This window comes from Phyllostomus discolor, chromosome 11, assembly GCF_004126475.2.
Source record: "Phyllostomus discolor isolate MPI-MPIP mPhyDis1 chromosome 11, mPhyDis1.pri.v3, whole genome shotgun sequence".
Classification (NCBI taxonomy): Eukaryota; Metazoa; Chordata; class Mammalia; order Chiroptera; family Phyllostomidae; genus Phyllostomus; species Phyllostomus discolor.
The window spans coordinates 65532134-65557229 of NC_040913.2; the positions used below are offsets into that span (position 1 = coordinate 65532134).

General features: G+C 41.7%; 1 pseudogene; it reads right to left on the reverse strand.

Annotated features, from left to right (window-relative positions):
- Nucleotides 1–1354: 1354 nt before the first annotated feature.
- Nucleotides 1355–1524, reverse strand: LOC114509055 (annotated as a pseudogene).
- Between the last annotated feature and the right edge of the window lie 23572 nt (nucleotides 1525–25096).

Genomic DNA, 25096 nt, shown 5'->3' on the forward strand with positions numbered 1-25096 from the left:
TTCTACTTCTCCCATTGATTTGGTGTTACAAATACCATCCATCCAAAAAGCAAAACAAAGCAAAACTAGCCTAACAATGAGAACATTCTTGGGAGGCAGAGGGAGAAAAATAAAAACTAATGAGCACAACCAGAACTTGTATCTTGTTTTATGCATTTGTTTTCCTGGAATATATTCCTAGTTTCTCTGCTTCTTTAAAAAAATGTACATCTAAGGTGAAGTTTCTTTTTATTTGCCATGCTTGAAAATGTATCTTTAAGTTTTTGCATTTGATTATCATTTAGCTAGATGTACAAATCTAGTTTGAAAAAAACATTCTATGGTTGAAGACTTTGGCTCCATTGCTTTCTGGTATCTAGCAATGGTGATTAGAAGACTGGCGCCGGAAAGACACATAGGAAATCTTGATAGTTTCTTCCCCCTGTAAGGGTTTAGGATCATATTTTTATCTTTGATATTCTGAAATTTCTGTCTAATTCTGCTGGCACTCATTATTCTTTTCTTTGTATTTCATTCTGTTTTCTAGAAGAATTACAAAATTTTAGCTCCTTAATTTTCTATAGTTTTACATTTTTGCCAACTATTTGTTTTTACATTTAAAGTCTCTTTCATATGGTTCAGTACTTTCTTTATAACATGCAGTTCTTTTGTTCATTGGCAGTGTTCCATTGAATATCCCTGAAAACAGAAAATAATTGAAGTTCTATTATCTTTCCTGAATTACCTGTATCCTGTACTATCTTATTTTTTCACATTTGCCTAGTACTTTATCTTTTATGTAGCTGGATCCCCTCAAATATCTGGAGAACTGTGCGTGTTCATGCATAGTGAGAGTGAAATGTAGAACATTTTGTGTGAGCTCAGAGTAGATGGTTGGGTTTTGCTGGCTAGTGGACTTTGCTAATGATGAGGAAGCTAGGAGACCATTATTAAGCTGGAAGACTGCTAAGAAGCAGAATGTGGAAGTGTTCATTCTGTGGTCAATATTCGCTGCTCTGGTCTCTACCATGTTCACTTTTCTTAAAGGAAAGCCTAGTGGGCACATGCCTGGCTGTGGTTTGCGCTCTGTGTGGGGTCAGGAGGTCTGTGTGTAGCCAAGTCTTTCACAAATTCTCTGTTAATCCTTGCATGTTTGGTCCCTCTTCTCAGCTGTGTTCTTTTTCAAACCTGGTGTTTCTGGGTCCCAAACCTTCCTGGGGTCCATTCAGGTACAGTATTTCCTCAGAGGCAAGAAGAAGAGAGAAGAGGAGAGGAGAGACAAAAGAGGTTTATTTTAAAGAACTGGCTCACATGATTGTGGGTGCTGGCAAGTCCAAAGGCTGCCAGGTAGGCCTGCAGATTGGAAACCTGCAGAGGAACATTTTCTCTTGCATATTCCTTCCCCCAACTGCCTAAGCTGAGCAGTTGGGTGATTATATAGAAATCCTGAATTCCAGAAATCTCATTCAATCTCTAGTGTACAATTAGCAATAATCGTGTCTCAGATAAACCTCATTGGCTATGGTACTGTCACTGCACAAAGCTGTCAATCTCTAGTTTTAAAGAAAATTAAGTGTGATAAGTTTTTGCTGGTCACCTCTGTGCTCAACAAGGCAGTATCATAATGATCAGGAAGGATGCGTTCCTTGCCTTCACTGAGTGTGGAGTCTGAGTGGAGAAGACAGATAATAATGCAAGTGATAATTACTGTATTGTGTTACATGATAGAGCAGAGTAAGGGGTTCATGGGAATACATAGCAGGGAAACTGAGTAGGATAGGGTCAAGGGAAGGTGGGACAGCTTCTGAAGAAGTGATGTTGGGGTGCCATTCATGTGGGGTGGTGGGTAACCTGCTTGTTTGGGTAGTTTTCTGGGGAAATCAAAGTGAGGGATGACAGATTCTGCTCTAGCATCCTGAGATGAGACATTCCTTCCACTTAGGATTTTGTTGGATGTGGGCAGGATGACTTTTAGAGGAGGGAGTGGGATAAAGTACCAGCAGTCTGGAGGGCAGAGAAACTTGGAGGCTCAAAACTAGGCATCCTGCAAGGTCTCAAGAAAGTAGGAATGAGAATGACAACCCCATTTGGCTGATGGGGAAACTGAGGCCCAGAGAAATGATATGACATGTTTAGGGCCATGTGGCCACTTCACATAAAAGCCAGGAGTGACCCCTCCATCCACTCAGGCACTCCACGTGGAGTCTTGCAATGGCCAGGTAGGAGGCTGTAGACAGAACATGGACTTCCTGGGAGGATGCAATGAGGAGGCCATCAGCAGATCCTCCAGGCCTTCCATCTCACCTGTTTCTAGCTGCTAGGGTTGATAGAAGCACCATTTGATGAATTTTTATATCTAACTGTATTCCCATTTCTGTCTCAGAAACCAAAGTTCATATTGACTCGGGAGAAATTCCAAACTGCAGGATAATTGCCACCAGACATGGAATTCATCATAGGATAGGACAAGCAAGGCACTTGCCCAGTAGGTGTGATCGCGGCTGACACCTGCTGGTACCCAAGGTGTCTTGTGCTTTAGGTGGCACTGTGCTCAGTGGGTGACTGGTGTCCTGACCCAGTGCTTTGATAGCTGCAGGACCTTTGTTTCCTCCTCTCCCTCACTCCTGTCTGCTCACTGAACATGAACTTGCAGCACACCTTTGTAGCCCTAAAACTCTCATCCGCAATCTCGGTTGTTTTGGCTCCACGTGGTGCCACCAAGTGCTAGCTTGCGCTCTCCCCAGATTGAGAGATATTTTCTTTGGGGACTATGAAGGTGTCCTTTATACTTTCTTTTGTATCCCTTTAATACTTGGTATGGTGCTTTGTGTTTAATCAACACCTAAGACAATTTAAGGAACTGTGATCCCTGGGCCCAGTGGGTGGAAGGGCATATAAGGACGCCTTCTTGTGTGTCCTTCTGCCCCAGGGGGTTATTCTTCCATACTTGCAGGGCTGAACTGTATGTGACCTGTGACCCTGTGCCCACAGCAGGCTCTCCTGTGCCAGTGAATGGGCATCAATCTCTTTACTCTGACCTCCTCCTCCTCTGGCCAGAGCTCCTGGTCTCCTGGCTCCAACTCCACATGTGCTTGACTATTCCAGTCCACTGCTAGGCACCTGTAACTCCATCTTCTACAGCAATTTTTACCCCCTTAACAACAAACATGTGGTGCACTATATTTATCTCTTGTTATTGAAATGACTGTGTTTTTCTTCTCCCAGCTAATTTCATGAGCTGATGTCTTATTGGTTTCACCTCTATATGCTCCTGCACACAGCTGATGTTCTAGGGTGGTTTGGCTTTGATGGACAATTTTAAGAGTAGGCAAGTCTTCTCGGGACTCCAGGTGTGCTATGGCTACTGAAGTTACTGAGTTTGTTATACACAAATGACATGGGAAGGCATTCTTGCTCTCAGGCTTGGCTTAAGGCATGCATTTGGTTTCTGGGTTTTTAAGAAGAGGATGTTTTTGGATAGCCTAAGAAAATATTTGGAAATCTTTGAGGGATCCTGGCCTGGCAAAGCCAGGATTCTTATGGAATATTTGCACTATTCGGGACCATTATAGACATGTATATGTTATATCATATGTTAACTGGGAAATAACATTGCTTTCAGAGAGAGAGATACTAAAGGAGGGATGTAATTAGCAGTACATGGACTGAACCAGACAGAGCATCTGAGTCCAGAGTTGGCCACACAGAAAATTTGGCTTTGTGTCTCAAGGCCTCACTTCCTGTACAGGACATCTCCTTTGTGATGTCTTTTCTTAAATAACTTTCCTTTCTTCAATCAAAAACTGCTCTTCAAAATCTCCAAATGTTTTCACACACAAACACATGTGTGCAAATGCATAAATACATACAAATATGCATATAAACACACATGCAAGCTCAAAAAGATACAGATATATACATGAACACACACACATGCATATACCATATATAGTGTCTGATAGGAAGTACTAAAAAAATGGTCCCTTTGTTATTTTTATTTTTATTCCTTTAGTTCAGCTGGAGCTAGAATCCAGGGAAAGGAAGGGGTAGGATTCGGAGTGGGTGGACAGAGCAGGCCTGTTGTATGGCTACCTGAAAGTGGGGGTCAGATGTTTGCACTGAGTGGTTGGGAGGTGGACTTAGGTGCTCACACTCCTAACAATTTTGAGCAGGAGCCTCTTTATTAGTGAAGGTGTGAATGTATTTACAGACTTCGATTCAGCCCTTTTATTCTGTGTTAATCTGGAGATTGGATCTTGAAGAGTTGAAGGTTTTCTATGACCCAGAAGAACTAGTTTAATTTCTCTGTGTCTAGAAATGACAGAAGACTTATTTTGTGCATTCTGTCTCCATCCCACACATGAACTCACCCCTGTGCAAACAGAAAGAACTCTTCCTATTGTTGTACCAGAAACAACAAAGATTTCTGCCAGCAGACACCCAGTAATAGATCCAGAAGTCGCTTACAGCCTGTAGTTTTTGGCATAGAAGCCAACATCACACACTCACGCTTTGTTCTCTCTGGGCTTCAGTTCCAGAATGTTTTATTTCTCAGCAATAATTGTGCATCCAGTCACTGAGGAGCAATTTTGCTAATCTGTTACTTCTTTCATCTTTAAAATGTGTAGTAGTTTCTCCAAAGGCCAATACCTAACATCAGTTGCCTTATGCAGTAGCCAAGAACTACAGGAGTCTGACCTTGAGAATTTGGGACTGGATTTTCCCAGGGAAATGATCTAGGGTAGAATCTTAAAGAAGCTACCACTCATCTTAGTCATGCATCCTCCTCTAGATGCTGCTTCGTGGGTTTCACTGAACAAATCTTTTTGGAACTATTATCAGCTAAGCATGGTACCAAATTTGGGGACTAAGAGCCTGCAGGAGATCGACTACCACTGAGATCTGTGGTTTAAAGCAAGTGTGTCCAGCCTCACGCTGCTCTCTCTTTCCCTTTTTAAACAACTTATATTTTATTGATTATGCTATTACAATTGCCCCTTTTTTCCCCTTTGCCCCCTTCACTCAGCACCCCCACACTCCCTCAAGCAATCCCACACCTAGTTCATGTCCATAGGTCATGAGTATAAGTTCTTTGGCTACTCCATTTTCTATACTGTATTTTACATCCCTGTGGCTATTCTATAACTACCTATATGTATTTCTTAATTCTCTCACCTGTTCACCCATTCCCTCACACCCTCCTACCATTTGGAAACCATCAAAACACTTTCTGTATCCATGATTCTGTCTCTGTTCTTCTTGTTTGCTTAGTTTATTTTTTAGATTTAATTGTTGAGAGATACATATCTGTTGCCATTTTATTGTTCACAGTTTTGATCTCCTTTTTCTTAAATAAATCCCTCTAACATCTCATATAATAATGGTTTGGTGATGATAAACTCCTTTAGTTTTTTCATGCCTGGGAAGCTCTTTATCTGGCCTTCAATTCTTAATGATAGCTTTGCCAGGTAGATTAATCTTGGTTGTAGGTCCTTGCATTTCATGACTTTGAATATGTCTTGCCAATCCCTTCTAACCAGCAAAGTTTCTTTTGAGAAATTAGCTGACAGTCTTAAGGGAACTCCCCTATATGTAATTAACTGTTTTTCCCTTGCTGCTTTTGAGATTCTCTTTTTATTTTTAACCTTTGGCAATTTAATTATGATTATGTCTTGGTATGGGCCTCTTTGTGTCCAACTTGTTTGGGACTTTCTGTGTTTCCTAGACTTGCATGTCTATTTCCCTCAACAAATTAGGGAAGTTTTCTTTCATTATTTTTCCAAATAGATTTCCAATGTCTTATTCTTTCTTTTCTCCTTCTGGCACACTATGAGGCAAATGTTGGAATACTTCAAGTTGTCCCAGAGCCTCCTTACATTATGCTCATTATTTTAAAAATTATTTTTTCTTCTTGTTGTTATGATTGGTTGTTTTTTGCTTCCTTATGTTCTGAATCATTGATTTGATTCTCAGTTTCATCTACTCTCCTGTTGATTCCCTGTAAATTATTTATTTCAATTACTGTATCCTTCCTAACTGATTGAATTTTTTTTATGCTGTTGAGGTCCTCACTAAGTTCCTTGAACGTCCTTTTTTTAAAAAAAAGAAAGGTTTTATTTATTTATTTTCAGAGAGGAGGGAAGGGAGGGAGAAAGAAAGAGAGAGAAACATCAATGTGTGGCTGCTTCTCACTTGCCCCCTACTGGGGACCTGGATAACAACCCAGGCATGTGTCCTGACTGGGAATCGAACTGGGGACCCTTTGCTTCACAGACTGGCCCTCAATCTGCTGAGCCACACCAGCAAGGGCTCCTTGAGCATCCTTATAACAATTATTTTGAACTCTGCATCTGATATATTGCTTATCTCCACTTTGTTTAGTTCTTTACCTGGAGTTTTGATCTGTTCTTTCATTTGGGCCATGTTTCTTTGTCTCCTCATTGTGGCATCCTCCCTATGTTTGTTTTTATGTAATAGGTAGATCTTCTATGACTCCCTGTCTTGGGAGCATGGCCTAATTAGTGGGTGTCCTATAGGGTCCAGTGGTACAGCCTCTCCTATCACCCAAGCTGGGTACTCAAGGTGCACCATGTATGTGAGCAGAGTACACTCTCCTCTTGTAGTTGAGCCTTGATTGCTGTGGGAAGGTCAATGGGAGGGACTTACCCAGGCCAGTCAGCTGCAAGGACTGGCTGCAACTACTGACCATTAATCCCCATCCTCTGTGGAGGGATCAGTTGTGCAGGGGCAGGGTGGTGGTGCTCCCATGTGGTCTGTTGCTCTCCATTGGGTATGTAGGCTCTGGGGTTTCCTGGGTAGTGCAGGCCAAGGTCAGCCCACACCTGTGTTATGCCTGGGGCCACCCTGAATGAGCTATAAAGCTATCCAAGATGGCTGCTATTTTTGCTGGACTTGGAGGTTCCCAGGCAAATCCCAGCTGTGAACCTAGGCTGGCTGCTGCTAGTGCCAGGCCTGGGGCCACTTAGTGAGAAGTGTGGGGGCTGAAGGCTTGCTGAGACTGGCTTTTGCTTGTTTGAGAGGATTTAGGAAGATGTGAAGCATGAACCATGACAAGCCATTCCTTTGGGAAAGCCATCATTAACAGCTTTTTTGGGGTCATAAGTTGGGTGGGGCAGAGCCTCAGATAATCACTAGGGTGGGGCAAACAGTTTGAACCAGGTTGATGGAGTCTCAGGTATGGCACCTTCTGCCAGCTCTGTGGCTGTGTGCAGGGAGGACTCAGAAGAGGGACAGTGTCCTATGCCTGTTGTTCTCTCTGGGAGAAAACTGCCCCCAAGCTCTTGCTCTGATGCCAGACACATCAGTTCCTCCCCATATGTCACTGGTGCCTTTTAAGCTGCTACCCTGGTGCTGGAGCTCAGAGGGAGTGAGTCTGAGTAAGTTGTGTGTGGATCATTTAAGAGGAACTGCTTGGGAATTCAGGAGTTTCTTCCACTGACTTAGTCCCTGATGGATTTTGCAGCCAGAAGTTATGGGAACGTATCTTCCTGACACTGGAATCCTGGGCTGGGGGTGTCTGATGTGGGGCTAGGGCCCCTTACTCCTGAGATATCCCTCTGGAATTCTTAACCACCACATGTGGGTGTTGGACCAGCCTGTTCTGCAACTCGGTTTCTCCTCTCCTTCTAACAGTCTGGATGGATGTGGTTTCTTTGATTCCATAGTTGTTGGATTTCCATTCAACTTGATTCTGACAGTTCTGAATGATGGTTGTTCTATACTTTAGCTGTAATTTTGATGTGGTTGTGTGAGGAGGTGAGCTGTGTTTACCTATACCTCCATCTTGACCAGAAGTCTGTATGATACATTCTCTTCCCCTCTTATTTCAGGGCACTGTTCTCAGTCCTATGATCTAATCAGGCTTTTGCACAAGACTGTTGTGTCTTTCTTCTCAGCATGTGGTCAGATTTTGCAAGATGTTTACCACTGATCCATCACTGGGGATGTTTTTAGCAGAGGCTGGACAATTGTTTGCTAGGTGTTTTATGAAGAGGACAGTCTTCCTTTGATGGGGGGTTGGACAAGCTGGCTTCTAGGTCTAAAACTGACACTGTTTGGTTATTTTATCAAGTCAAAATCAGGAGAGAGAAGTACAACAACATATGTAGAGTGCTTTGTGTCCAGACCATAGTGGTGTTCAGTATAGTATTATTGTTCTCATAATTAGTTTACAAAAATATTTAAAAGATTTCTCATCAACATTCCAAACAGAGATTTCTTATGAAGCCCTCTATCTTTTTCCTTCTATTGTCATAGAGGCCTTTCTCTGATTTTTAATCTCCTGATTATGAGTTCTGAGAGGAAGAGGGTCTTGTCTTATCTTTCATTGCCCATAGTGCATTGGGCAATATTGGTACTCAAATGCATGCTAAACAAATACCTCTTGCTTACATAACTAATAAATGATTTTAAAGGAACTTTGTGTACCACACCCTGTATGGTGCCCTGACAATACAGAGGTGAACTAGAACATTTCTACCCCTGGGACCACATATCCAAGCTTGTATTCATTTATCCACCATGCTGTGGGGATCCTCTTATAAAGCATTTATCAAAGGCTTACTTTATGCTCAGGACAAGCAGGTACAGGGACAAAGTCCCCGGCAATGGTTTTAGGTGTGGATTTGAATCTGGGAACTGCTGCCCAACCCTGTGTGAGTCCTAGTGGTTTACATGACATGCAGCTGTTTGTTCAGGAGGCAGGTGGGAGTGAAGCCAACTTCCCATGAGGTCATGCTGCTGGCATGTGGCTGGCGCTCAGTGTATGTAGGTCTTGCCCTCATCTTTGGTTCTCTGAAACCTCATTCTCTGCATCAGCTCTAACCTAATATTCCTTAAGGCACAGGTGGCAAACACAAGGCCTGTGGGTGGAATCCAGCCCTCCACCTTGTTTTATACAGCCCAGCACCTTGTTTCTACCTGGTAGCAGTGCTGAGCTCTTGCTTAACTATTAAGGAGTAGTTACCTTTATACAGTCCTAAAATTACATTCAGCCCTTTGAAGGCAACCATGAAGCTGATATGGCCCCCAGTGAAAAGGAGTTTGACACCCCTGCCTTAAGGCCTCTAAAGAGGAAAATAATGTCCTTAACTTTAGATTTAAAAGAGAAACCTAGAATAACACTCTGTTATCCCTTTTGTGAATCACATTTGCTATTATGGAAAAGCTAATGGGTTAGGCACAGTTGTTTGTGGAACAGATAGGTATGAGGTTTACATTAAGATAAAAACTGTGACTATGGACTCTGATGTGAATCCTTTTAAGACTGATAATATGAGAAAAACAAGGTAATAATGTTTTCCTTTACCCACTGAGTTCCCTATGTCATGGATTGTCAGATCTGGGAAGTTGTTTAGCAGATACTCAGTGCACTTCTTATCCAATAAGGCAATCCTCCTTCTAATACTGACTTGGAAAGATCTGGAATGCTGCCAGGGATGAGGCACTCATCTTTTTGTGAGGCTGCCATTGTGTTTCTAGAGGTTTTCTTCTTTTCCACTTCTCACCCATTGACTTTTCTATTGCTCTGATTTTTACAGATCTCTCTCATATTATAAAAACACATATCTGCAGCTACGACCAGATGTCCTGAGCCCCCTCTTTCCAGTTAAACATGGAACTCCTTCTATTCTTATTTGTATAATTCCTCAAGATTGTTTCAACAGTAACTCGCTTTTAGATGTTTCCCTTTTGTTCCTGTTTCTCATAAAATATGGGACTTGGCTGGACACACTGTTCCAGATGTGGTAAAGGAGAAAGGCCTTATCTGTCACCAGGTTTAGAGTCTTCTATTGCTTCTATTAATATAACCCACAGCATCACTTATTTTCCATATTATTTTTGTAAATATATTTTATTGATTATGCTATTACAATTTCCCCATTTTTTCCTCCTCTTTATTCCCTTCCATCCTACACCTCCCTCACACCAGCATTCCCCCCACTGCGCCCCTGCTTAGATCATGTCCATGGGTCCTACATATAAGTTCTTTGGCTTCTCCATTTCCTATACTATTCTTACCCTCCCCCTGTCTATTTTCTACCTACCATTTATGCTTCTCATTCCCTGTATCATTTCCCCATTCTCCTCCTTCCCCCTCACCGCTGATCACCTTCCATGTGATCTCCATTTCTGTGATTCTGTTCCTGTTCTAGTTGTTTGCTTAGTTTGTTTTTGTTGTTTTTAAGTTCAGTTGTTGATAGCTGTGAGTTTGTTGTCATTTCACTCTTCATAGTTTTGATCACCTTCTTCTTCTTATATAAATCTCCTTAACATTTCATATAATAAGGGCTTAGTGATGATGAACTCCTTTAACTTGACTTTATCTGGGAAGCACTTTATCTGCTCTTCGATTCTAAATGATAGCTTTGCTGGATAGAGTAATCTTGGTTGTAGGTCCTTGCCCTTTATGACTTCAAATACTTCTTTCCTGCTGCTTCTTGCCTGTAAAGGTTCTTTTGAGAGATCAGCTGATAGCCTTATGGGCACTCCTTTATAGGTAACTGTCTCCTTTTCTCTTGATGCTTTTAATATTCTCTCCTTATCTCCAGACTTCCAGCCAAGATGGAGGTTCAGGTAGACACACTGTGCCTCCTTATACAACCAAAATAAGGACAACAACAATTTAGAAACAAAATAACAACCAGAACTGACAGAAAATTGAACTGTATGGAAGTCTGACAACTAAGGAGTTAAAACAGACACATTTATCCAGACCAGTAGGAGGGGCAGAGACGCAAGGAGAGGGGTTGTGGTAAAAAAAAAAGCAGTGGCACTGGGTGCACAAAGCAGCAGCTGACAAAACCCAGGTGCACAAGATAGCAGCGGGCAGACCCTGGATGCTGGGGGGCAATGGGCAGACCTAGCGATGCAGCAATTGTGAAGTGAGGCATGGTGCACAAGGTAGCTAGCTGACCGGGTGGTCCCACATTCGAGTGCAGATAAACCAGGTGAAACTGGAGAGTGAGACAGACCATACAACCCAGGGTCCCAGTGCTAGGAAATAAAGCCTCAAAACACCAATTGAAAACACCTGTGGGTGTTGAGGTGCAGGGAGATACTCCCAGCCTCACAGGAGAGTTTATTGGAGAGACCCACCCACATGGGAATCAGCACCAGAAAGGCCCAGTTTGCTTGGGGGAAGTGGTGGAAGGGACTGAAATCTGACAGAGAGTGGAACAAGAGCCATTGTTCCCCCTTGGACCTTGCCCCCACATAAAACATCTCAACCCAGTGACTGGGTTACCCCACCCTGGTGAACACCTAAGGCTCTGCCCCTCATGCATAACAGGTACAACAAGACAAAAAAAATGGCCCAAATGGAAGAACAGATGAAAGATCCACAGCAAATACAACTAAGCAACAAAGAGATAGCCAACCTATCACATGCACAGTTCAAAGCACTGGTGATCAGGGTACTCACAGAATTGGTCAAATCTGGTCACAAATTAGATGAAAAAATGAAGGCTATGCTAAATGAACTGAAGGAAAATGCAAAGGGAACCAGTAGTGATGGGAAGAAAACTGGGACTCAAATCAATGGAGTGGACCAGAAGGAAGAAAGAAACAACCAAACAGAAAAGAATGAAGAAACAAGAATTCAAAAAAATGAGGAGAGGCTTAGGAACCTCCAGGACATCTTTAACGTTACAACATCCAAATTATAGGAGTACCAGAAGGAGAAGAGGAAGAGCAACAAGTGGAAAAGGTATTTGAACAAATAATAAAGGAGAATTTCCCCAATTTGGCAAGGGAAATAGACTTCCAGGAAATACAGGAAGCTCAGAGAGTTCCAAGGAGGTTGGACCCAAGGAGGAAGACACCAAAGCACATCATAATTACATTACCCAAGATTAAAATGAAGGAGAGAATCCTAGAAGCAGCAATAGAAAAGGAGACAGTAACCTACAAAGGAGTTCCCATCAGACTGTCAGCTGATATCTCAAAAGAGACCTTGTAGGCAAGAAGGGGCTGGAAAGAAGTATTCCAAGTCATGAAAGGCAAGGACCTACATCCAAGATTGCTCTATCCAGCAAAGCTTTCATTTAGAATGGAAGGACAGATAAAGTGCTTCTTAGATAAGGTCAAGTTAAAGGAGTATCATCATCATCACCAAGCCCTTATTATATGAAATGTTCAAGGGACTTATCTAAGAAAAAGAAGATAAAAAACATGTATAGTAAAATGACAGCAAACTCACAATTATTAACAACCACACCTAAAACAAAAAGAAACTAAGCAAACAACTAGAACAGGAACAGAACCACAGAAATGGAGATCACATGGAGGGTTAGCAACAGGGGAGGGGGCAGAGGAGAGAGGGGGAAAAGGTATGGAGAATAGGTAGCATAGATGGTAGGTAGAAAATAGACAGTGGGAGGGCAAGAATAGTATGGGAAATGTAGAAGCTAAAGAACTTATGACACATGGACATGAACTAAAGTGGGGGAATGTGGGTGGGAGAGGGTGTGCAGGGTCGAGGGGAATGAAGGGGGGTAATGGGACAACCGTAATAGCATAATCAATAAAATATATTTTTAAAAACATTCTCTCCTTATCTCTAATATTGGGTAATATAATAATGATGTACCTTGGTGAGAGCTTCCTTGGATCCACCTTTGGGATTCTGTGAGCTTCCTGGACTTCCTGGAAGTATATTTCCTTTGCCAGATTAGGGAAGTTCTCCGTCATTATTTTTTTCAGATTTGTTTTCAATTTCTTGCTCTTCCTCTTTTCTTTCTGGAACCCCTATGATTTGGATGTTGGAACATTTTAAGTTGTCCCAGAGGTTCCTAAGCTTCTCCTCATTTTTTTGATTTCTTGTTTCTTCATTGTGTTCTGGTTGAATATTTATTTCTTCCTTTTGGTTCAAATCATTGATTTGAGTCCCAGTTTCCTTCCCTTCACTGTTGGTTTCCCGCATATTTTGCTTTATTTCACTTTCATAGCTTCACTTTTTCATCTATTTTGCAAGCCACACTCAACCATTTCTTTGAGCATCCTGATTACCAGTGTTTTGAACTCTGCATCTGGTAGGTTGCCTATTTCTTCATCACTTAGTTTTATTTTTGGAGCATTGATTTATTCTTTAATTTGGGCCATATTTCTTTGTCTCAGTGTAGCTGTTATGTTATATATAAGGGGCAGAGCCTTAGGTATTTGACAGCATGGGGTAGCCCACATTGCTACATTGTGACAGTGTATGTGTGGGAGAGGTCCAAGAGGGAACAGTACTGCTTGCTAGGCTCTTGATTGGCTTTCAGTCACTTCTCTCGTTACCCACAAGCAAATTGGGTCCTTCTGGTGTTGATTCCCAGGTGGGTGGGTTTGTGTACATTCTAGAACTGTGTAGGTCTCTCCAACAAACTCTCCTGTGAGTCTTGGAGTTTCTCCCACTGCCACAACCCCCAAAGGTTTTTTACAGCCAGAGGTTTTGAGGCATATTTCCCTGCACTGGAACCCTGGCTTGTGTGGTTTTTCTTGTGCCCCAGTTGTTCCTCCCAGTTTATCCACATGCAAATGTAGGACTGCTGAGTCTGCTAGGCACTACCTTGCTGCATATCCTTCCCACTTCAGGTGCCCATCTCCACCCTTCCTACCAGACTGAATGAATATTTCTTCTTTAGCTCCTTGGTCGTCAGACTTCCATGCAGTTCAGTTTTCTGGCAGTTCTGGTTATTTTTTATTTTTAAATTTGTTGTTGTCCTTCTTTTGGTTGTGCGAGGAGGCAACGTGTATCTACCTATGCCTCTATCTTGGCTGGAAGTCTCTATTTTCCATATTCTTTCCCTGTGTTTTGGTTTTGGTCAGCTAGCCTTATTAGGTCTCTTTGATAAAAATTACTATCATGTAAGATATCACCTATGCTGACCTCGTACAATAGATTTTTAAATGTAGCATCAGTATTTTATGTTTATTCCCAATGAATTTAATGTTAATTTTGGAGTATCATCTTTGTGTATTAAAATGATTTTTAATCATGGTTTCGCATCTAGAATTTTAGCCACCCATCACAATTATGTGAAATTATCTGTAAATTTCTTAAAGCATGTCTTCTCTGTCATGATTCAAGGCACTCATACTTATGGGAAAGAACAGTCCAGGAAGAGAGTGCCCTTATATGGATTGATCCCAACCACAATGTTTGGTGCATCAAGCCTTTAAGCACTTATAGATCCACCTGATTACTCTCACCTTGCCCACATTCTCTACAGCATCAATTTTAGGACTGAATAGTCCACACAGTCCCTCCTCTTTGAGCCCTAAAGAAGACAACAGTCCTTTGCTTCCTTCCTTCCTGGCTCCACCATTCTCTCTCTGTAACTCTATGTATTTGGATCAGATTTAGTTCCAACATATTACAAAATTTTTAAACAACTTTTTGAGGCTAAATTGATACATAATAACCTGTATATATTTAAGGTGTATAAGGTTTTGTGATAAGGTTTTGACATTTGCATATAAATAGGAAATCATCATCACAATGAAGAGAATTAATGCATCCACAGCCCCTAAAAGTTCCCTGGTTCCCTTTCCTAACCTCCTTCCCCACTTCCCTTTCCTGGATAATACTCTGTCACTATAAATTTATATTTTCTAGGGTTTTATGTAAATACTACTTTTAGTTTAGCTTCCTTTAGCCAGAGTGTAATGGAATCTATTAAAACAACTATTAGAGCTAATCAGTGAGTTTAGCAAGATTATAGAATTCAAGAATAATGTGTAGAAATATTTTGAATTTCTGTGTACTAATAACACAGAGAAATTAAAAAAAATATTATTTTACAATAGCATCAAATAATATGAAGTATTTAGGGATAAATCTGACAAAAGATGTGAAAGAATCATTCATTGAAAACTATAAAATATTGCTGAGATAATTTAAAGAAGACCTAAATAATAGGGAAAATATGCCATATTCATGAGTCAGAAGATTTAATATTCTTAAGGTCTCAAGTCTCCCTAAACTGATCTGAAGATTCAATATGATACCAACCAAATTTGAGAAGGCTTAAAAAAAAAGCATTAACAAAATGATTCAGAAAATTTGCATTCATTAAAGTGCAAAGGACCTAGAATAGCCAAAACAACTTTGAGAAAGTGGAACAGAGTTGGAAGACTAACTCTACCTGATTTCAAGACTAATTATAAAGCTATAGTGACCAAAACAGTATGGGTGGGGTATCCAGGTAGGTAAATAAATCAATGAAACAGAATAGAGAGTGCAGAAATAGGCCAACATGTATGTTACTTGATTTTCAACAAAGGCAATTCAGTGGAGAAAGGATTGTTTTTAAAATATGGTGCCAGAATAATTGAATATCTACAGGCAAAAAGAAAACTTCAATTTATACCTGATACCACAAAGATGAACTCAAAATATATTGTTATCTAAATGTAAATGTAAAACCTAAGTGTAAATATACTAAATAAACCCAAATGTAATATCTAAATATAAAACCTAAAATTATAAAACTTCAAGAAGAACACATAAGATAAAGTCTTCATGACCTTGATAATCAAAGATTTCTTAGATATATCATCAAAAGCACAATAATAAAAAAAAGAATTGATGTATTGGGCTTCATCAAAATGAAGACATTCTGCTTTTCAAAAAAATGTCTTTTAGAGAATGAAAAGTCAAGCCACAACCTGGGAGAAAAACACATCTCTGATAAAGAATGTGCATCTAGATTGTAAAAAGAACTCAGAGATGATATGCAGAGGGCAATCTGATACTTTCTCAAAAGGTTAAGCATATCCTTACCTAGGCAATCCACTTTTAGCTATTTACTCAAAAGGAAACAAATCACATATCCAAAGACTTGGAAGTGAATGTTCATAGCATTTGTAATAACCCACAAGTGGAAACAACACAAATGCTCCTCAGCCGGAGAGCACACCCTTTATAGTTTCATATATATAAAACTCTGGAAAATGTAAGCTAATCTACAGTGACAGACACAGAACTGTGATTGCCTTGGGCCTGGGTGGGAGGGGAAGGGTGGGAGGGAAAGATTATAAAGATGCAGGAGGAAATTTGGGGTGATGGGTACGTTCACTGCCTTGACTGTCGTGATGGCTTTATGGGTGTATATTTATACCTCAAAATGCATCAAATTCTCACTTTAAATATGTTCAGCTCATTGTATGTTAATTACACTTCAGTAAAAATCATATTATTCCCTCCAAAATAAAATAAAACTGTATATAAGAGAAATGTATTTAGGCAGAACCTAAGTGAGGCTATATATTTCATGCGTCTAGCATAGTGCCTGACATAATGTGTCCTCAATAAATGTTAGTTTCCTTCCCTATCACATCATAAAAATTCAAATTACCATACAACTATACATTATCTACTTGAAGTTTCTCCTGTGTAGATTAGGGTAGGGCAGATATTTGTAAGAAGACACTAACATTTTGATCTGTAAAGATCATGTGATACTAAAACTTTCAAATACTTTCACATGATTTGGAGCAAGGCATGATGATCAGATAGACATGTAGTTAAATACTGAAGAGACTTTTTTTTTTTGAAATGTTCTCAGGTTTTTAATGGTGTAATTATCAGCCCTAGCTAGGAAGTTCAGTTGGTTAGAGTGTCATCCTGATTTGCCAAGGTGGCAGGTTTGATCTCTGTTCATGGAACATACAAGATTCAACCAATGAATGTGTAAATTAAGTGGAACAACAAATAGATCTCTCTCCCTCTCTCAAAATTAATAAAAAAGTTTAAAGGTGTAATTATACCTGTGGGACTCAAGCAGGGAGGTAATCTCAATCTATGACTCTGTTCTTTGTCTCTGCTTTTTCAGCAGCCCTGAACTCACCTACAGGGAGCATGCACTCTTTTATGTCTGGCTTCTATACTCCATCATTGGCACTTTGTTATCTCTAGGCAGTGTCAGCTTTGAAGAAATATTCACCCTTCATCTATTTCCAGAGTACCTTTCCCCTTTGGCAACACCTAAGGGCACTGAGTGCTTGCTAAGCGAACTATACTGAGGGAGACTATGGAAGAAAAGGTATCAGTTCTTGAACCACATGCAAGAAACAGTGCAATAATTTAATCTCCTCTTAACAGGGTCTTACAGGACACAAAATATAGAACGTGTACGGGTATATTTTGTGAGACTGTGCTCAGTGATTACCCAGTGTGACCAAGATCTGGGCAAGGCCAACTGTGCAAATCTGCAGCATTTGTAAATTGTTGCACGTGGGTCACCGGCCAGCAGTGACCACGGAACGCTGTGGATGGCTCGCCGAAAAACACGCGAGAAACAAACATACACAGAGACAACCATGTCCTGTGGGGAAGTAGGGACAGAATGGCTACCGCCCCTAGTGGGGAGGGCCCCAATTTACCGTCCATACCTGCTTTTATTGGGCTCATTTTGCATAATAATTCAGGTAAAGTACAGTACTTATCAGTGGGAAGTAAGGAACTATAGAAAACAAGGAACTCTGCTGGTCTATTGAGTTGGGGTCAAAGAGCTGTAAGACTTTGAGGAACAAACTTCCTCCTTGGACCCCTCTCATTCAACTGAGAGCATTCTTAAACAAAGAAGGTTTCACAGTAATTTACATGTTCTTTCTTAGGCCTGATCACCCAGGGAATCCGCCCTTTCAGCACAGAGCTGTACCACCCTGTCATTGTTTCAGGCTTAGCACAGGAACTAAGGCAATAAGGAGATTTTCTCCCAGACGATGAGAACTCAGGCTATGTCAAAGCTGAGAAGCGAGGGTCCATCACCCTCTTATGCTGCAGCCCCCAAAGTCCTTCTTTTGGGGGGGCCTCCCAAAGTGATCGTGCCTGGCTTAGGTCATTCCCCCCGTGGGGAATCTTACCCGTCTTTGGCTAACCGACCAAGCTTTTTGGGGTTCAGTTATGAATAAAGCAGCAGAAGCAGCAATCCTGCCAGGGAGATAAGCCCTTGTCTCCTTGCTGGCTTACTGTTCCAAGGGCATTCCCTTAGCCTTAGCCTAGGCGGGGGTTTCAGCTTCTGATACCAGTCAGGGCGGTTCCCAACAGTAAATGAAGCTGGTGCCAAGTCGTTCCTGCAAAACAGTTGGGGAGGGATTTTATGGTGGGGAGGGGGTGTTCTCCACCAGAAACCCTTTTCATTTTGGACAATAACCAAAGGCAAGGGACTTGTCTGGGTGGGTGCACTGAGTCTTACATGCTGTCATTTTCTCTTATCCCCACAAGTATAGGTCTGGGTAGTAGCACTCTTATTGTGTGTGACTTACAAATTAGTAATGAAGTTCACCAGATAATGAACAAGGTGATTGCTCCCCAAGCTCATGAGTGTATGGCCCACAGTTGAAACCTTAGTCAATGTCCCCCTTGTTTTCTACTCCCAGCTAACTTGGTTTCATGGGGCAGAAGGACTCTTTCATTTTTCTTCCCAGAAAACACAGCCAATAACTTCTCAGGAAGCTTCTAATGGCTCACTGTGCACCAGAAGCACACCCTATACCAGAGAGGTATGCTGTAAATCAAAGTCAGTATCAAGAAAATTCTCCACTGACGTATGGATTTAATTCCACAGTCCTATATGCTCCCAGGGAGCTCATAACTCTTTGGTGGAAGTTTACAAAATGGAGATTTTAATTCCATAAAAATATGAGTTACATTTCCTCTAATGATTTTCTTTGAAGTTAACATGTACAATACATAGCCTGCAAAGACCCTGGATTAGTATCTTTGGAATTATTTGTATGTAGCAAAGACAGCAAATTAACTCAAAGTAAAGTCACAAGTACCCTTCCAATAATAATGAAAGCTAATGTTAATTACATCGTTAACTGTTGGGTTAATGGGTCCTAAATAGTGACTTAAATCACCACTCTGTCTTGAATATCCAGCACATAAAACTTCTGTACAGTGAGTATACTGGTTAGGTAGAGTGCTGTTCTTTTGTAGGGAACATCCTAGATACTATGGCAACTATTATTCTTAATCTAAATATTCACAGCAAAGCCCTGGCCACCTCACTGGCTGCAGCATCATCTGGATATGCCAAGGGTTGTGGGTTCAATCCCTGGTCAGGGCACATTATAAGAATCAATTAATAATTGCATAAATAAGTGAATCTACAAATTAATGTCTCTCTACCTTTCCTTCTCTCTCTCTTCTCTCTCTCTCTCTCTCACTCTCTCTCAAAAATCAATAAGTAAATACGACAGTATCTTCTTGGATTTTCCTCCATTTCATACTGTTGGCAGTTCTTAAGGAAAGGTCTGCAATTTGCTGGTAGTCTGGAAATCTGGACTTTAACATCCACCAGGGCAGGAAGGGGGTCTTCCCCAGTGGGCAGTACCATGCCTGGAAAATAATAGGGACTCAGTACATACTTATTAAATGAATAATATTACCTGGTAATGAATAAGCCATGTTTTATAGACTTTTCATTTTTTTGTAAGATTTTATTTATTTATTTTTAGAGAGGGAAGGGGGTGGAGAGAGAGAGAGAGAGAGAGAGATCAATGTGCGGTTGCTGGGGGTTATGGCCTGCAACCCAGGCATGTACCCTGGCTGGGAATTGAACCTGGGACACTTTAGTTCCCAGCCCGCACTCAATCCACTGAGCTACGCCAGCCAGGGCAGACTTTTCATTTTTGTAATCAATTATAGGTCAATGATCCTAAGGTTTTGACCTGAAAACTTTGGGAGCCAGGGGTATAGCTGGAGCCCTTGTTCCACCTTCTTACTCCTCACATTCACCTTGCCAGGTAAGTATTTTTATTTTGCCAATGTAGGAATTTCCAGCGACATTAGGCCATACAACCAAGGCCTCATTGCTGGTGAGTGGGTCAAGATTAAACTCAGAAGTGTCTAAGGTGCAGTCCTATGCTCTTTCCTCTTCATTGCACACACTGCTTCCCTAGTTGCACAGGCATAGCACTTGAGTCCACTTAGACCTACTGCATGTGCTGGCCTAACCACACATCCCCACATCTTGAACGTGTGTAGGTGCGGCATCTGCTACCATTTTAGAGTCAACCTTCAAACCCCAAATGGTAGCAGGAACTCCATCCTTCTCTTTCTTCCATCTTGAAGCATTTATGGGTACTTAATGGACAAGGTGTTCTGCCAGAGACTCAAAGACAACAAAAGGTTGATGCCTGTGCTGAGAAATGCAGACTTAAAGCAGGGGAAGGAGGACCCAAGTGTCCCAGAGGCCCTCCCTGAGGAGGTGATGCTGGGCAGGGGCCCAAGGAACGGCTATATCCTCAGTAGGTCTTGGCTAGCTGGTGTTTACCTGGATTGAGGGTTTCTTCTCAGTGTGGCCCAATTAAGCAACTGGTTGAGCCTTCTCCGGGGGTAGCTGGCTGGAGTATATGATCTAGACCAGAGCAGAAGGGCCACTTAGGGAACATGTTAGCATGCAATGCAGAGTTCCAGTCTCCGTCTTCAGCACTCAGCTCAGTATTTGGCACATCCTTGGTGACTCGGGTGCAGGGAAGCAGTTGAGAGCCTCCAGTCACACAGAGAGACTGTAAAGATAGTTCCCTGTAAAAGTTAAACTCTATCGGAATCATAAGTGTATATATATAAATGATCACTAATGGGAACATTTAAATGGTTTTTAGAAGTGTATTTTTGTAAAACTAAAATAAAGAGCAGATTTAAAGGTATGAAACTACTTCGGTACAAATTGAGTCTCACTTTGGTTCAAAGCTTCATTTCACTAAATACTGCCTACTCTACTCCTGGCTGTGCCATTTAAGTATCCCAGTTCAGCGTAGGGCCTGGGCATTTGTATGAATCACAGTTCTTGGGAATGTTCTTGTTCCCATATTTGACTGGCCCCTGGGATCCAGCAATTTTATGTGGCTTTTAAGCATGGAGTCTTTTTTGAAAAACAAGTCTTCTTAGCACCTTTAACACTGAGTATCTGTGAAATCAGAGAATCTCAGAGTTTGGGTTGCAAGAAGTTTTCCTTAGCCCCCTGCCACCTAGCTCTGATTCACCATTGACAAAACACTGGCACAGCTGCTCCCAGGTCCCAATGTCAGGCCGGTTGACTCCCGGGTACAGATTCACCTGGGAAGGTCCCACGTGCAAAGAGTGAGGCAGAACCAAGGCTCTTTGTCTGCCCTCCTGTTGCATGGGCCTGCATGGCCTGAGATCCTGACCCTCAGTGTTGCTTTCTCCTTGTGCTCCTTGGTGAAATAACTCATGAATGCTTCTGAGGGAAAGGAGGAGATGGTGCTGTGTGTGTATGTGTGTATGAGAGACAGAGAGACAGAGACAGAGAAAGAGGGGAAAAATATTAACGACTGAGGGTGGGTTAACTTAGGATATTAAGTTCTGTATTACAGATAAAAAGTAGTTTTTGCCATGCTGATCACACCAACTGTAAAATTAGCCTGGGATATTCCTGTCTTCTAGGGCCTAGTGCCCTCAAAGTGAAGTGGGGTATGGGGTGGGGGGAGGGAGGCTTCTACAGTAGTATATTTGGCTTTCTTCACTGTGTTTAGCTGGAAAATGGTTTGAAGTGGTGCATTTTGTTTGTGAAGCAGGCAGTATAGCAATCTCTGCCACGTACAGAGGAAGACTCGAACATCTAGTTCTCTAAGTGTCCTGCTCTGAACTCAGGGTCTTAAACTACGTTTCTTCGTGAATATGTTTCCCAGCCTGATGGAGAGGCTCTAAGCAGTCACGACAAAATGAACCACTGTGTGGGGGGTTTTTCCGTAGGGAAAACTGCAGGAAACAACCAACGCCTGTCTGGAGTAACCACGGTGGCTCATTGATTAGGAATTTGTGAGGGTCACTGCCATCTAGTGATGAGATGCTGGAAGACATTGCTGAGTCTGGTGCAGAAAGACTGTGGTGTACCATACTTCTGTTGCACACTGCCATGTTCTGTCCTGTGTCCTTTGCCTCACTGTGGAAATGAAAAGAGTTGGGACAATTAATTATCACCTAGTTTGGAATATGTGTTTCTGAGGTACGCAAGTACCTCTGAAGATAATTTTTCTTGTCATTTTAGAAAGGAATATGCAAACCCCTTTGAACACAAATAAGATAAGGTTGAGACTACATGTAAAGATTAATGAACATGTGATTATCAGTCACTGTAAAAAACTGACAAGGGCTTAGTAAGCAATGCCGCAGATAGCTGGGAGAGGATGGCGACATCTAAGCTCAGGTATTTAGGTGCCAGCTTGTCTGCTGTGCTGGAACAGACCACTCGCAGGCCTTGACAGGTGACCCAGAGGAGATGCAGGCACCTTTCACTTCATTGGTAGAGGGTTTAGGGCATCAAGAGGAGGGAAGTCAGGGGATATGAACCAATGGAATTGTATGAAGCTTCCTGTGGGACCCACAGGGCAGAGGCACCCACACTCACCTCCAGGGAGGCCCTGTGGCCCCTGAGAGTGCAGCAAGTTGGGGCACAGTGACGTGGGGGCAGCAGCCCCCTTTCCAGGCCCAACAGAGCCCAGCCGGTAGTAGAGACAGCCGGGGCAGAGGAGGGCGGGAGAGCAGTGGGTCGGCAACTGGGTGTGTGTGTGGGTGTGCATGCCACACTGGTTCTGTTTCTTCTAGGCTGTTGTCTGGGAAATTTTTAAACAGAAACAATGAACACCTAAATACCCTTCACTTAGATTCAGCAATAGGCTTGGCCACCCTTGTTTCCTCTCTGTTCACTCTATAATCTCCCTGTCCTATCCTGCCTGTGTCTGTCTGCCTGTCTATCTACCTATCGACCTGCCCATTGATATCTGTCCATCTGTCTGTCTGTCTGTCTATCTATCTGTCTGGACTTTTTGAACAATTTGATAGTAATTTTCAGACATTCTGACACTTCACCTCAAAGTGCTTTAGCATGCATGTCCTAGTAAGATCATTCTTCTGCATAATCACAATTACATGATCACACTTAAGAAAATTAATGATAATTTCCTAATATCATCTAAAATCATGGGCTGCAGACTTCAGTACACTAAATTGAGATTGTCTTTATATCTCCAAGTGCATTTACTAAAGAGATACCACCTCGCACTCACCAGAATGGCTGCTACACAAACACCGGAGGGTGGCAGGCATCGGCGAGGATGTGGAGAACCTGGGACCTGTGCATGGCTGGTGGGAAGGTAAAATGCAGCTGCTGTGGAAAACAGTATGGTGTTTCCTCAAAAACTTGAAAATAGGATTAGCATATGGTCTAGCAGCCCCGCTTCTGGGTGTATGTCCAAAAGAACTGAAATCAGTGTCTCAAAGAGACACCTGCACTCCCATGTTCATCGTGACATTGTTCACAGCAGCCCAGATACTGGAAACTATCCAAATGCCCACTGATAGGTAAATGGTAAGCAAAATGTGGTATAGATACACACACACAGTGCCATAAAAAAGGGAGGGAATTCTGATATGCTACGAGGTACATGAACCTGTGGACATTGTGCTAAGTGAAATAAGCCACTCACAAATATACAAATGCTGTTTTATTGGACTTAATGGCGGTCCCTAACATAGTTAGAGTAATAGAGACTAGAAACTGGAATGGTGTGTGCCAGGGACTGGGAAGGGGAGAGAAGGGAGTTGTTTAACTGGGTACAGAATTTCAGTTTTGCAAGATGGAATAGTTCTAGGGATCTTTTGGATGACAGTGTGAATACAGTTAACAGGACTGCATAGTATACTAAGAAATAGTTAAGATGGTAAACTTTATATGTTTTTAATTTTTTTTATTACAGTTTAAAAAAAGTCCACATTGGAATCTGGAAACCCACTGGCCTTAAACAATGAAACTGCTTCTGATACTTGTTGGAGTTCATGAACCTGGTCTCAGTTTTCTCATCTATAAAATGGGTATAAAACTCTCTTTCTCATGCACCACAAAGCTAGTTGTGTGGATTGAATAATAATGTGATGGTGTTCTCTGTTTGCAGGAGTACACAAATTTCAGGCGTGTAACTTTGTGACAATAGACTGTTTCCGACTTTGCTATTGAGGAAGCATATATAATCTGGGTCTTGTTTTAACTTTTAGTGCAATTGTCTCCTCTGTTACCTGGGGATGTCAATTTAGTATAACATGACATCCTTTCAGACACTGGAGTTTAGAAAAACCCAATTTAAAAAATTCCATTCAAGCTTATGTGTGCATCGAGCGCCAGATAAACGGTATGTCAATGAAACTTCAAGAAAAAACCTCAACACTCTGGGAAATGTAAACGATAATTTAAATAAATGGTTTTGCCTAGAGCATCGTGATGCATCCCTCGCCAGTGGTAGGTGATCCTACCCCCTGAGGGCTATTGACAGGGTCTGATAAATACTTTTGGAAGTTGTGTGCGGACGAGCTCCCCCATGAGTCCTTTGCAGAGCTCTGAAGGAGCAAAGTCCACCCAAACTACATGGTCCTACTCAGATGCAATCTGTTTACTCACTGTAATGTTGAAGGATGTAGAACAAAACTAACACAATTCAGCTTTTGTCTTTGCTTTTTTAGGCCGTGCAAATAAGTGAGCCATCAGAGCATGGTTTCTTTTCCTCTTTCACTGTTTCCTGATGCATCAGTGGACAGATACCCTCATATCTCACACTTCCTGTCTTTTGTTCAGCAAAACTAAATTGAAGATGATATGCATTTAAAGTCAGCAGGGTTAACTCTTTTATTTAAATGTGAATGAATGTATGGGATGTGGACATGTATATTCTTCCACACTGTCTGCCTTTTGCGCATGTCTCTCTAGGTAGCAGAGCTTTGGGGAAGTTTTTGCAAACAGGCTCTCTTTTGTAGCCTGCTGTTATTTTCTCCTGCAGGTCGCCATCCTTCCTGGGTGTCAACATGAAGAGGTTTCTCTTACTTGGGACACTCAATATTTCTGGATTAGTCCCTTCTGGAGTTTTATTTCTGTCTGCCTGTTTTTGAATTTCTCCCTATATTTCTGTTCTGTGTCCAGATGGGCCCCACAAACATTTCTTTATTCATTTCCTAACAAAGTATTGTACTTTAAATTATGTATAATGACAAATTTTTCATTTTTTATTGACTTAGAAGAAGGGGGGAGAGAGAGAAAAAGAGAGAAATGTCGATTTGTTGTCCTGCTTATTTATGCATTCATTAGTTGATTCT